Source organism: Armigeres subalbatus, chromosome 3 (genome assembly GCF_024139115.2).
Source record: "Armigeres subalbatus isolate Guangzhou_Male chromosome 3, GZ_Asu_2, whole genome shotgun sequence".
Taxonomy (NCBI): domain Eukaryota; kingdom Metazoa; phylum Arthropoda; class Insecta; order Diptera; family Culicidae; genus Armigeres; species Armigeres subalbatus.
In genome coordinates this window covers 110721614-110735047 of record NC_085141.1, presented here as the reverse complement: position 1 = coordinate 110735047, position 13434 = coordinate 110721614, and the positions used below count along the sequence as shown (strand labels likewise).

The 13434-nt window shown below is 42.1% G+C and overlaps 1 protein-coding gene across 2 annotated transcripts in view; it reads left to right on the top strand.

Annotated features, from left to right (window-relative positions):
• LOC134224460 (uncharacterized) overlaps positions 1-13434 on the top strand; it is a 346723-nt gene that overhangs the window by 98771 nt on the left and 234518 nt on the right. For both annotated transcript variants that reach the window (XM_062703817.1, XM_062703815.1), the window contains exon 2: positions 4628-4692. The gene's annotated coding sequence lies outside the window, so the exon portion shown is untranslated. The remainder of the gene's footprint in view (positions 1-4627; positions 4693-13434) is intronic.

Here is a 13434-nt window from a genome sequence, read left to right as displayed (position 1 = left end):
TATTTTAAGCAGATTGCGCAGTTCGCTCACATTTATTTTGACATAGGACTACGTTTTGTTTTTTTGGAGAGGAGGGTGGATGTGTGGGTGTGAGAGAGACCTTCCATTTCAGTGTATAATGAACTCAATATTTGTCATCCACCCCTGCGCATAATGCACTCAATGAGTGCTACCGCAACAGCGCCTTTCAGACAGACAACCTTAACTGTCTCCTCTCTTTCGAGTGCTGACCGCCATACAGGTAAGATGTGCGACAGCGTCTACTCAGGTGGATCCTTTTCGGCTTCCATTTTGGATATTCACAATAAGTAAGGCATGAACGGGATGACTGATTCTGAAATGTTTACTAGGTTTGTCAAAAATTGAATTATTCAATTGTTTTTCGTAAATAGGCAATGAAATTGGCAAAATGGTTGAGAGCTTCCGAGTCTATTGATATAGGTATAGATTTCTAAAACCCATCGACAGTGGCGCTATTCACGTTCAAAATCTCACATAGTTTTGTGAAGGTCTTAAACTTTACACGCCCAATGTATTCTACTCAGTGACTAAGTAAAATTCTATTGCCGTCTCTTTTTTTCTCACGTATGTCTTACTCATTTTTCGTAAGAAATTGGAACTACCGTAGACCCCCGATAATTTGAACGGTACCTCATTCAAATTAACGGGGTTCATTTTTAATTTGAACTTCTGGTTACTCTATAAGCATCAGAAAAACTGGTTTCTGGCTGCTCTCTTTGCTGGTTTGTTTTGATTCTGCATTCCATTTCACGATGTTCCATTTTTCTTCTCTCGATTCCACGTGGTAAATGACGTTTGAACCATTTTTAATTTGAACGATGTTCAAACCAACGGGGTTCAAATTAAAAAGTGTTCAGATTAAAAACGGTCATATTACCGGGGGTCCACGGTACTTGCTCAAAATTTGAGTTGTTCCACTTCTTACGAAACATGAGTAAAATTTCCTTGAGAGAAAAGGAACGGCAATCCAATTTTACTCAGTCTCTGAGTAGATTGAAATGGGTGTGTGGATTCTCATTTGAAACCCTTCGGGTAAGACTTTGTCTCACTCAAAAGTCAAAACAAAGGTAGGGACACTGCTCCTTGAATGCCTAACATGTACCCATATAAATTCCAATCAAAATATATAATTAGAGTGCAAAAGTAGGGGAGGAGGTTCGGTTGTGGGCACCGTTCGGTTATGGGCACCCCTATGTATCTTTTGACAGATAAGAGATGCTGTCATTCTGACAACCGTCATTTGTTTGCTATACAGTGCCCGTTCGATTATTGCAAAATATTTACATTGCATTTAACGAATGGCATTCGATTATTGCAACAACTGACAGATACCAAATCGAACGTCAAAAAAGCGAAGGGGCATATCAATGTTTATTTTTTTAAGTGCCCATCAAAGTAATTTAAACGAATCGACGGATTGCAGGTATGTAAATAATAGATTGCATAATTCCTTAATGATTTACGATTTCTTAGGCTTAGATAGCAAAAATGGTAAACGATCAGCAACAATAAGATGTTCAATTTCAGCTCATTTGAAAATGGATGCAAACAACAAAGCATCCGGCACTGTTTCATTCGGAACAACGGCATCCGGAACAGCCTCGAATCATGTATCCGGCGCAGCTTCGGCCCCAGTTCACCAAGAAAATGTTGTTGTGATAATATCGAATGATTTCAATAAAAAGTGCAATGCGCTGTTTAATAAAAAATAACAGATGTTTCTATATTTCTTTAATTTAGGGGTCATCGGTCAAAATCGGAAAAGGTATACATACATATGTACTTTGTATATATCTTATACATATCATTGCACATATCTAATTGAAGTAAAGGCTAATCTAATAACAAGCTAATAATTGAAGTAAAGTGTTAAAAGTTTACCTTGAAGTTATGGCATTGTTCCAATTATTGCTTACAACATTACCGGATATACAATACTATTGGTATACTTAATTAGTTGATTTTTGTATCTATTTTTGATGTTTTTTGTGGTTATTAATGCAAATTTTCATAGAAATAAAAAATGATGTTTTTTCAACTTGCTTTTAAATTCTTTTATGCATTACCATTGGAAAGCCCCCCGCTTAAAATGACAGACCGATATTTTGACATCTGAAAGTGACGGTTATCTGCTTTTTAATTGCAACACGTTGCAATAATCGAACTTGCAATTAAAAAGCGTTGCAATAATCGGTCTTGCAATAATCGAACGGGCACTGTAATAGCATGATGTTTTGTGCTCAATATCGAACCGGATGGGCATCTCTACTTTGAACTAGAAACAAATAAATTTTTCGTACAAGAAAAACAACACGAAAGTTTTTTTTGCCTTTTTCAAAGTGTCATAAATTAAAGGATTTAATTCAAAAAGTGAGTTCTAATGCGTATTTACACAGTAAATTTAATGTATTTTAAGGCCCAATGTCGATTGTCATCAACATTTTAGCACGATTTTTTTTTTCTTCTCATTCCAAAAAGGCTGCGAAATTCGGTTGTGGGCACCTTTATTGGTTCGGTTATGGGCATCCTCATTTTATTGATAAATCATTCAATATCGTTTTAGTTGTCCCTTAACTTATTTTTAATAACTTTTTAAGGCAAATTTTATAATTAGTTTGACATAATTGTTCGAAATAATGAGTTTATTTAATATTTTTGTTCTTTGGGCATGTCTACCCAAGTAACCAGTAAGCATTATATAAAGCATTTGAGTGGCATTATATGCGCCTTTACTGCAAAACATTAAATGCCAATAAGCCCTATAGTCGCCTTTAATGCTATTTTAATGCAGGTTTTGGCCCAATATATGGCTGCTTAAATGCTCAATCCTACTTTATCGATAAAGTAGAAATTTCGCTGAGTAGCATTTATTCAGCATCCGAAATGCTGAATAAATGCTTAATTTTTAAAACAAGAAAAAAAGTTTTTTAATGGCATTTTTTTTCTAATTCTTTTTTTACATAGTTTTTTTTTCATATTATATCGTTACTGTTATTTTCATATTTGAAATGGAACATAATTTTTTTTACTTTCTTCGAGCGGGATTCGAACTCGCGGCTCTTGCCATCCGACGCTGTAGTTGTCATCGCCCTTACCAGCTGGCCCATAAGAGAGAGATGGTAGCGGAAATAATTTTGCCAAACATAAACAAAATCCCCTTTCAGGAACATTGAAACTTAATCTAACTCATCTCAGAATGTAACTGTCACAAACGTCATAGCCAGTTGCAATGAACCAGCTACAGTAGTGCTGCTTTAATGCTTCCATCAAAAATAGTGCAATGGAATAATAAAATGTAGCGAAACTATGTAATTAGTGGTAGGGTTAGGTTAACGACAAGTACTCCTGTCAATGGTCGGAATGGAAAAAACATTCTGCACGTACCGATTTCTATTTTCAAATGTAAGTTCATTGGACAAATAGTCCCCGCTATATGGTTCCATATTGGAAAACGTTTGACGTATGAACACTACAGGCCCTAAAGTGGCACTAATGTAGCTGTTCCATTGCACTTAACGAAAAACAACATTGTGCATTCAGAATGCTATTTTAAAACTATGCCTCTCATGATGGCTTTGAGAATGCTTATTTAGAACAGCCAAGTTTTCGAAATACTTATATACAGCACGGAGCATATGCAATGCCAGTATAATGCTACTATAGTGCTTACTTTAATGCTTATTGGTTACCTGGGTAGTCATTATACACACACTTTTTGGAACAAAGCGTTGACCGATTTGCTTGCAACAAGTTGCATTCGACGGGGAATGCTTTCCCATTGTTTCCTATTGAAAATTGGTCAGATCGGACTATGGGATCAAAATTTATGGTCAAAATATTATTTTTTGAAATGAACGAGAAAGGCACTATTGCCGCTAGGGTGATTAATCAGGATTTTTTTACTGTGATGCATACCAATAAAACGTAAATCAATGAAAAATTAAAACCCATTTACCTAAAGTGCTATTTTAGACCTTTCTTATGTGATTTTTTTCAACATCCTCCTTAATGCACCGAGGGAGGCATCATCACTGCTAGGTGAATTGATTTGAGTTATTTTAGCGTCTCCTGGCTTTTAGAATGAATAAACTATTCCTTGTCTTCTGGGTGGTTTTCATTCATGCTTCTTTATTTTTAGCTAAGTTTTCAAGGGTGCCCACAACCGAACCACGAAATGAAAATGTCCAAAAATGTCAAATTTTCTAAATTGTCAATATTTTTTTCTAAATCGATGAAATCATATTAATTTCTTTGCTAGTAGTAAGGTTATAAGTTTAGCTTTTGATTGCTATGCAAATGTCGACATAAGATCAACCAGGGCCAAAGTTATGGACCAAACACAAAAGGGTGCCCACAACCGAACCTCCTCCCCTACTGAAAAAAATCACAAAAAATGAGAAACAAAACTCTCATTTTTGTGATTTTTTCGGCAGTGAACTTGCAAGATAGCATTAAATATAGCATAGATCAAGTCGAAATTGTCCATTCAGCATATTATTGATAATGGAACAAAATCACGTTTCTTGATTATTTAACAAACAAAATTTAAAATGCTAAATGTCCGTGTTTTGCCAGCACTAAAACCAATTTTACTTCTCATTTACAGATCACAACTGAACCATCACAGCGGTCCCACCCAGCGACCATCCTCGCTGGAATTTAGGTCAATTGGTAAGTAAGTCGATCGTCGCCGGCTGCTATACTGTTGCCAAACGCTTCCTACCAGCTTGTGATCAGCTGCCTCGCCGCGTATTTTCCCACTCACCTACCAACATCAAGGGGAACATCTTCAGGCTGCAATTCGCTCCATTCTGAGCATTTGCCGTGATCGCAAGCGTAACGGAAACCGTTACACAACTGGCCCTCCCTGCACGTTGCCACACGCCATATTGGTTGCCCGGCTACTGATAGGGAGGTGATTGGCCACACCACAGCACCGCACAACAAACTGTTCGCGGTTGGCATGCTGGTTCGATTGCACTTGCAATCAAGAAATGCGCATCATCGGTGGTTCTTCTTTTGCAAGATAACGTTCCATGAAGTAGTGTAAGAGGTTTATCCAGCTTTCCACGCTCGGTAATGGCGGCTTGTCGGTGTGAAAAAATCAATCGGTCACTGTAGCATTTGACACTAGCTGGAGGAAAACTCACTGGCGAATAGGCCTTTTTTCCCTTCCCCTCTCCCAGGAACGCCAATGAGCTTTCCTCCAGCTAGTGTCAAAAAGTACAGTGACCAAATGATTTTTGCACACCGACAAGCCGCCATTACCGAGCGTGGAAAGCTGGATAAATCCGTGCACCATGAGGGTATGTGATACATTACACACCTATGATTTATTAGCAAAACTCTTATTGGATCTTCAACCGAAAAGACGTTAAGTCGAAAATAATTCAGATGGTAGAGTGTTCGAACATATTGAAGCAATATTTTAACTGCATTTGAAACACTTTTAATACATAGGGGAACGGTTTGGAACTTCATCTCATAGATCCTATGTTCATCCCATCACAAACAAAGCAATGAAAATGGAGTTTATTTGTTCCTTATTTTGTGATTTTAGTGCTGTATTTCATTGTTTTGCGATGAGATGAATGTTCAGTGAGATGGAAAATGGAGCAGTTCCCCTACTTATTTCGGATAAAAACATATTATGTAGAACATTCCAAAATCAATCCAGCCATTTAGCATCATATGAAATGGCTAATCAATTCAACATTAATTATTTAAATCATGACTTATTCTTCAAATTTGACTGCATGCAAGCTTTGTCTAAACCGCGACACTTTATTTAATAATGCCTCCGAATTTCCCTTTTCTTTCTAATGTCTGACGGACCTCTGAATTTCACTTCTAACCGGAACAATAAAAAAACGAAATCATCCGATTTACCGCTCATCCATAGTACACATTCACTTGACTAGCGTGGTTGCGCTCCACGAGATAGACCGCTTCCCGAACGAACGGCCTTGCCCGAGAATACAGGTTTGTCGCGTCTGCCACATGAAGCTTATCCCATTTCTTTGAATCCATTCGCGACCTACCTTTACATAACAAACGGCAGTCGCGAATCAAGGGAACTGGCTTTACCGAGTCGGTTGGAAAGTAGCTCATTCGGTCAATTGCGAAAGGATGCGCGCCCCGACGTGGAAGGAAGGAAGCATGTCCACACGAAAGTCGCTCGCAGGCGTCTGGAACCGGTTCCCCATTCGATGGAGCTTTCACCGAAAAGTCGTAAATCTCGATCGGCTTCTTGAATGAAGTGGGACTTCTATTCACGTCAGTTGATCAGACACGCGATTCAATTTATTGATTATGATATGTTAAACGCTTTCAATTCACGCCGTTACTGGGTTATGCTTATCAAAACGGGCTCACTCGTTGACGTTGGTATCTATTTTTCCCATGAACCGTTTTCTTGTTTCGTTGACTGAAGATTTGCGCCATTAGCTTGTTGAACAATAGATGCTCAATTGAAGTATAGCTTTACGATACTGCCATTGAATTTCATCCCATTAGTGACATACTGGAATAAAAAACTCAGCTCTAGATGAATCAAAAGGAATTTTCCGCAAAGAAGTGAAAGTTTGCAGCGGAAAACATACTCTGAATCCAGAAAAAATATTTTAGGCTTTTTTTAGTGGAATGTATACAAACAATTTAAGACGTAAATCTCGACTCGACTTAAGTCGAGTCAAGTATGAGACACTGAAGACGACCACACAGTTGTGGTCGAAATAAGTATCTGCAAAGATATCAAAATAATTGGTGGAAATAAATGGAGAGTACTAAACTCGTCTTAGACGGTTGATACTCTAAATGAAAATTTATCCAAACTGGAATTAACTTTTACCGTTTTCGTTTTCTAATAGCTGGATGAATTCAGTAAGAAATATAAATCGATTTTACTTCTGTAATTATGGATTCGTGAAAATTATTATTATTATTATTATTTTATTTTGTGGGTTTCGCGGCCGTGCGCTAGCGAGGTCAATCGTCTAGACGCATGTACTAGGGAGTGCAGGTTCGATTTCCGCCCCGGTAAGGAGGAAACTTTTCGTGATCGAAAATTTTTCCACTGGTCCACTGGATGTTATGTGTCCTGTCCGTTGTCTAATGCTAGGTGTTAAGTGATCAGTCTGTACGACCTCTGGTCGAAGATGGTGTTCCTGTCTTTTTATATATTGGTTCTCCTAAATTTATGCGCGATTGATGGAAAAAAAATATAACTATGCCAAAGCATAATTTTGAAATTGATATATAAACAAATTCTCGAATCTGCAAAAGAAAAACAATATGGCGAGTTCTCGATAAACAACATTGTATAGCATTATGCCACTTAATCGAATAAATAGTGTCATAATGCAATACAAATTGCATACATTCAAGCGAAAATCGTTTAAAATTACGCTCTTTTTGGCATTCCCTTTATGTGCATTACTTTCGGATAAATTTCAACAACTTTTTCTAACTGTCTAATGCACAATAACGACACTTCTGATGCACAATCTTTCAAACCAAAGGACTTTGGAACAATGAATCATTATTTTCACGGACAATTCCAATATGGAACATCCAAATAATAAGGAAACGCTTAAAGGGGGGACCCGAGCAGAAACAATGAATAAAATGATGAAATGTGATAATGGACTTGATTGGTAAAGGGATAAAAGAAGATACAACAATATAAAAATTGTACACCGACGTATCATTCGATGGAACGCAATCCACCTGGAATCCGGATGAAATCCACTCGGATTCCGAAGGGAATCCACTCGGATTCCGAAGGGAATCCACTCGGATTCCGAAGGGAATCCACTCGGATTCCGAAGGGAATCCACTCGGATTCCGAAGGGAATCCACTCGGATTCCGAAGGGAATCCACTCGGATTCCGAAGGGAATCCACTCGGATTCCGAAGGGAATCCACTCGGATTCCGAAGGGAATCCACTCGGATTCCGAAGGGAATCCACTCGGATTCCGAAGGGAATCCACTCGGATTCCGGAGGGAATCCACTCGGATTCCGGATGCAATCCATTCGGATTTCGGAAAGAATCCATTCGGATTTTGAAGAAAATCCACTCGGATTCCGAAAGGAAATCCACTCGGATTCTGAGAGGCAATCCACTCGGATTCCGAGGGGAATCCACTCGGATTCCGAGGGGAATCCACTCGGATTCCGAGGGGAATCCACTCGGATTCCGAAGGGAATCCACTCGGATTCCGAAGGGAATCCACTCGGATTCCGAAGGGAATCCACTCGGATTCCGAAGGGAATCCACTCGGATTCCGAAGGGAATCCACTCGGATTCCAAATAAATCGACTACAAGTAGATTCCATTCGGAATCCGAGTGGATTTCATTCGGAACCGGAGTGGATTCCATTCGGAATTCGAGTTGATTCCATTCGGATTCCAAATGGAATCCACCGGGATTCCAAATGGAATCCACCGGGATACCGAATGGAATCCACCGGGATTACGAATGGAATCCACCGGAAATACGAGTAGAATCCACCGGAATTACGAATGGAATCCACCGGGATTCCGAATGGAATCCACCGGGATTCCGAATGGAATCCACCGGGATTCCGAATGGAATCCACCGGGATTCCGAATGGAATCCACCGGGATTCCGAATGGAATCCACCGGGATTCCGAATGGAATCCACCGGGATTCCGAATGGAATCCACCGGGATTCCGAATGGAATCCTTCGGGATTCCGAATGGAATCCACCGGGATTCCGAATGGAATCCACCGGGATTCCGAATGGAATCCACCGGGATTCCGAATGGAATCCACCGGGATTCCGAATGGAATCCACCGGGATTCCGAATGAAATCCACCGGGATTCGAATGGAAGCCACCGGGATGTCGTATGGAATCCACCGGGATTCCGAATGGAATCCACCGGGATTCGAATGGAATCCACCGGGATTCGAATGGAATCCACCGATTCCGAATGGAATCCACCGGGATTCGAATGGAATCCACCGGGATTCCGAATGGAATCCACCGGGATTCGAATGGAATCCACCGGATTCCGAATGGAATCCACCGGGATTCGAATGGAATCCACCGGGATTCCGAATGGAATCCACCGGGATTCCGAATGGAATCCACCGGGATTCCGAATGGAATCCACCGGGATTCCGAATGGAATCCACCGGGATTCCGAATGGAATCCACCGGGATTCCGAATGGAATCTACCGGGATTCCGAATGGAATCCACCGGGATTTCGAATGGAATCCACCGGGATTCCGAATGGTATCCACCGGGATTCCGAATGGTATCCACCGGGATTCCGAAAGGAATCCACCGGGATTCCGAAAGGCATCCACCGGGATTCCGAATGGAATCCTCCGGGATTCCGAATGGAATCCACCGGGATTCCGAATGAAATCCACCGAGATTCCGAATGGAATCCACCGGGATTCCGAATGGAATCCACCGGAATTCCGAATGGAATCCACCGGGATTCCGAATGGAATCCACCGGGATTCCGAATGGAATCCACCGGGATTCCGAATGGAATCCACCGGGATTCCGAATGGAATCCACCGGGATTCCGAATGGAATCCACCGGGATTCCGAATGGAATCCACTGGGATTCCGAATGGAATCCATCGGGATTCCGAATGGAATCCATCGGGATTCCGAATGGAATCCATCGGGATTCCGAATGGAATCCATCGGGATTCCGAATGGAATCCACCGGGATTCCGGATGGAATCCACCGGGATTCCGAATGGAATCCACCGGGATTCCGAATGGAATCCACCGGGATTCCGAATGGAATCCACCGGGATTCCGAATGGAATCCACCGGGATTGCGAATGGAATCCACCGGGATTCCGAATGGAATCCACCGGGATTCCGAATGGAATCCACCGGGATTCCGAATGGAATCCACCGGAATTACGATTGGAATCCACCGATTCGAATGGAATCACCAGGATTCCGAATGGAATCCACCGGGATTCCGAATGGAATCCACCGGGATTCGAATGGAATCCACCGGGATTCGAATGGAATCCACCGGGATTCCGAATGGAATCCACCGGGATTCCGAATGGAATCACCGGGATTCGAATGGAATCCACCGGATTCCGAGTGGAATCCACCGGGATTCCGAATGGAATCCACCGGGATTCCGAATTGAATCCTGCGGGATTCCGAATGGAATCCACCGGGATTCCGAATTGAATCCTGCGGGATTCCGAATGGAATCCACCGGGATTTCGAATGGAATCCACCGGAATTCCGAATGGTTTCCACCGGGATTCCGAATTGAATCCACCGGTATTCCGAATGGAATCCACCGGGATTCCGAATGAAATCCACCGGGATTCCGAATGGAATACACCGGGATTCCGAATGGAATCCACCGGGATTCCGAATGGAATCCACCGGGATTCCGAATGGAATCCACCGGGATTCCGAATGGAATCCACCGGGATTCCGAATGGAATCCACCGGGATTCCGAATGGAATCCACCGGGATTCCGAATGGAATCCACCGGGATTCCGAATGGAATCCACCGGGATTCCGAATGGAATCCACCGGGATTCCGAATGGAATCCAACGGGATTCCGAATGGAATCCACCGGATTCCGAATGGAATCCACCGGGATTCGGAATGGAATCCACCGGGATTCCGAATGGAATCCACCGGGATTCCGAATGGAACCCACTGGGATTCCGAATGGAATCCACCGGGATTCCGAATGGAATCCACCGGGATTCCGAATGGAATCCACAGGGATTCCGAATGGAATCCACAGGGATTCCGAATGGAATCCACCGGGATTCCAAAAGGAATCCACCGGGATTCCAAAAGGAATCCACCGGGATTCCAAAAGGAATCCACCGGGATTCCAAAAGGAATCCACCGGGATTCCAAAAGGAATCCACCGGGATTCCAAAAGGAATCCACCGGGATTCCAAAAGGAATCCACCGGGATTCCAAAAGGAATCCACCGGGATTCGAATGGAATCCACCGATTCCGAATGGAATCCACCGGGATTCGAATGGAATCACCGGGATTCGAATGGAATCCACCGGGATTCCGAATGGAATCCACCGGGATTCCGAATGGAATCCACCGGGATTCCGAATGGAATCCACCGGGATTCGAATGGGATCCACCGGGATTCGAATGGAATCCACCGGGATTCGAATGGAATCCACCGGGATTCCGAATGGAATCCACCGGGATTCCGAATGGAATCCACCGGGATTCCGAATGGAATCCACCGGGATTCCGAATGGAATCCACCGGGATTCCGAATGGAATCCACCGGGATTCCGAATGGAATCCACCGGGATTCCGAATGGAATCCACCGGGATTCCGAATGGAATCCACCGGGATTCCGAATGGAATCCACCGGGATTCGAATGGAATCCACCGGGATTCCGAATGGAATCCACCGGGATACCGAATGGAATCCACCGGGATTCGAATGGAATCCACCGGGATTCGAATGGAATCCACCGGGATTCGAATGGAATCCACCGGGATTCCGAATGGAATCCACCGGGATTCCGAATGGAATCCACCGGGATTCCGAATGGAATCCACCGGGATTCCGAATGGAATCCACCGGGATTCCGAATGGAATCCACCGGGATTCCGAATGGAATCCACCGGGATTCCGAATGGAATCCACCGGGATTCCGAATGGAATCCACCGGGATTCCGAATGGAATCCACCGGGATTCCGGATGGAATTCACTCGGATTCCGAATGTTGGTACCGCTATGTATACACCAACAATAATTGTATCTTGGTATATTTAATTCTGCAGAGCTTCAAGAAATGTTAGCTTTTTAAAAAAAAAAAAAAATTAAGCTTTTCATACAGCTTCTGTGCAGAATGATGCAGAATTGTATTAAACTTATTTCCGTTTCTTTTCTGAGATCCGAAGTCGTTTTTGGTCAGAAATCAAGAGGAACGGATCCGTTTCCCATCTTACTGGACATATTTTCATATCATCGCGAAACAAAGAAATTAGGTACCAATTTCGTCGCTTCCTTTTACTAATATGCGGCCCACTCCTGAAAAAATCACAAAAATAATAAGTAAATCAAATTTCTTTCCGATGCTTTGATTTTCGTGAGATTACTATCGGAGCTACGAGATGAAGTCCAGGAGCAGAAACCCTATTTGGCATTCCTTATTCTCACCTCCAATCCATCAAATTCGTATCTATTAAGTTCTTGTTGTCGCTTCAAACTATTCCTACCATTCCTCAAAAATGTTTATAAGAGTAAATTAAGAACTAGATAGTAGTGTGGTAGATTTTACTCCGTAACACAGCACAAAAAAGTAAGTCGAGTCAAGTACGAGACGACTTTACTGTTGAGGTCGAAATACGTATCTGTCAAGGTACAATTAAGTGGTGTAATTAAATGGGATTGTACAAACTCGTCTTAAGACAAGTGAAGACATTCCACTAAAAAGCTCAAAATATTTTTTTTTACCAAAAAAGGTGTCTACCCACCATTAGAGGAAGATCATGTTGAAAAGCAGGCCAGGAAGGAATTCCACCAATCAAATAATTTTCAATTTAAATATAAGTATTTTTGTGAATTATTGCAAAATAAAGAAAGCAAACACTTTCGGTGATCGCACCCATATCAAGATCACTAGGAATCATATGACCTACTGCGCGTTTGAAGGCAGGTGCCCATGCTCCCTCGTGAGACATAAACACCCAAAGCATTGGCAGATCACCGTGAATCCAACGGAACGGAAAGCACTTCAACTGGTGGTTAGTTTTCCAACCAAGTAGTAAGAAAAGCAAAGAAGATATCAAATTCCGCTTATCGCAATCTTCTCTTTCGGGTAGTTTTCATAACAAACCACTAGCCCAGCCATCGCGTCGGTTCCACTCAACTAACCAACCAACGACGACGATCATGCACAGTTGGGTTAACGATATGTGCTTGGTTGGTTAGGATGAGTGAGCCCCAGGTCAAATGAAATATCTTGCCGCACTTGTTCAGGCAAACAGCAAACGAAAATAACAGTAGCCGGCAGAAAGATCGGCTGGACGCTCCCTGACTGCGTGAGCGTGAATGATGCAATTTGAAGGTAAATTCACCCGTGATAGATATTTATACGATGATGAGTGCACACATTATACAGTTAATGAGGACCTAATGTGGTGTAGCCCTGCGGATCAAACCAGCTTTCGGCCCTAAGCCCTGCGAGTTTTTTTTTTACTTGAATTATCACCTATTACGACTTGACTATTTCTGGAAACAAGATAACGGATTAATGTATGATTTGATTGTAATAATTATCTGATAAATTATCATAGCGCAGTTTGTAAATCGTAATCATTCTTCTCAGTGGCGTATTTTTATTTTATTTTCGTAAAAATAAATTTGTTCTAAAAATTTTG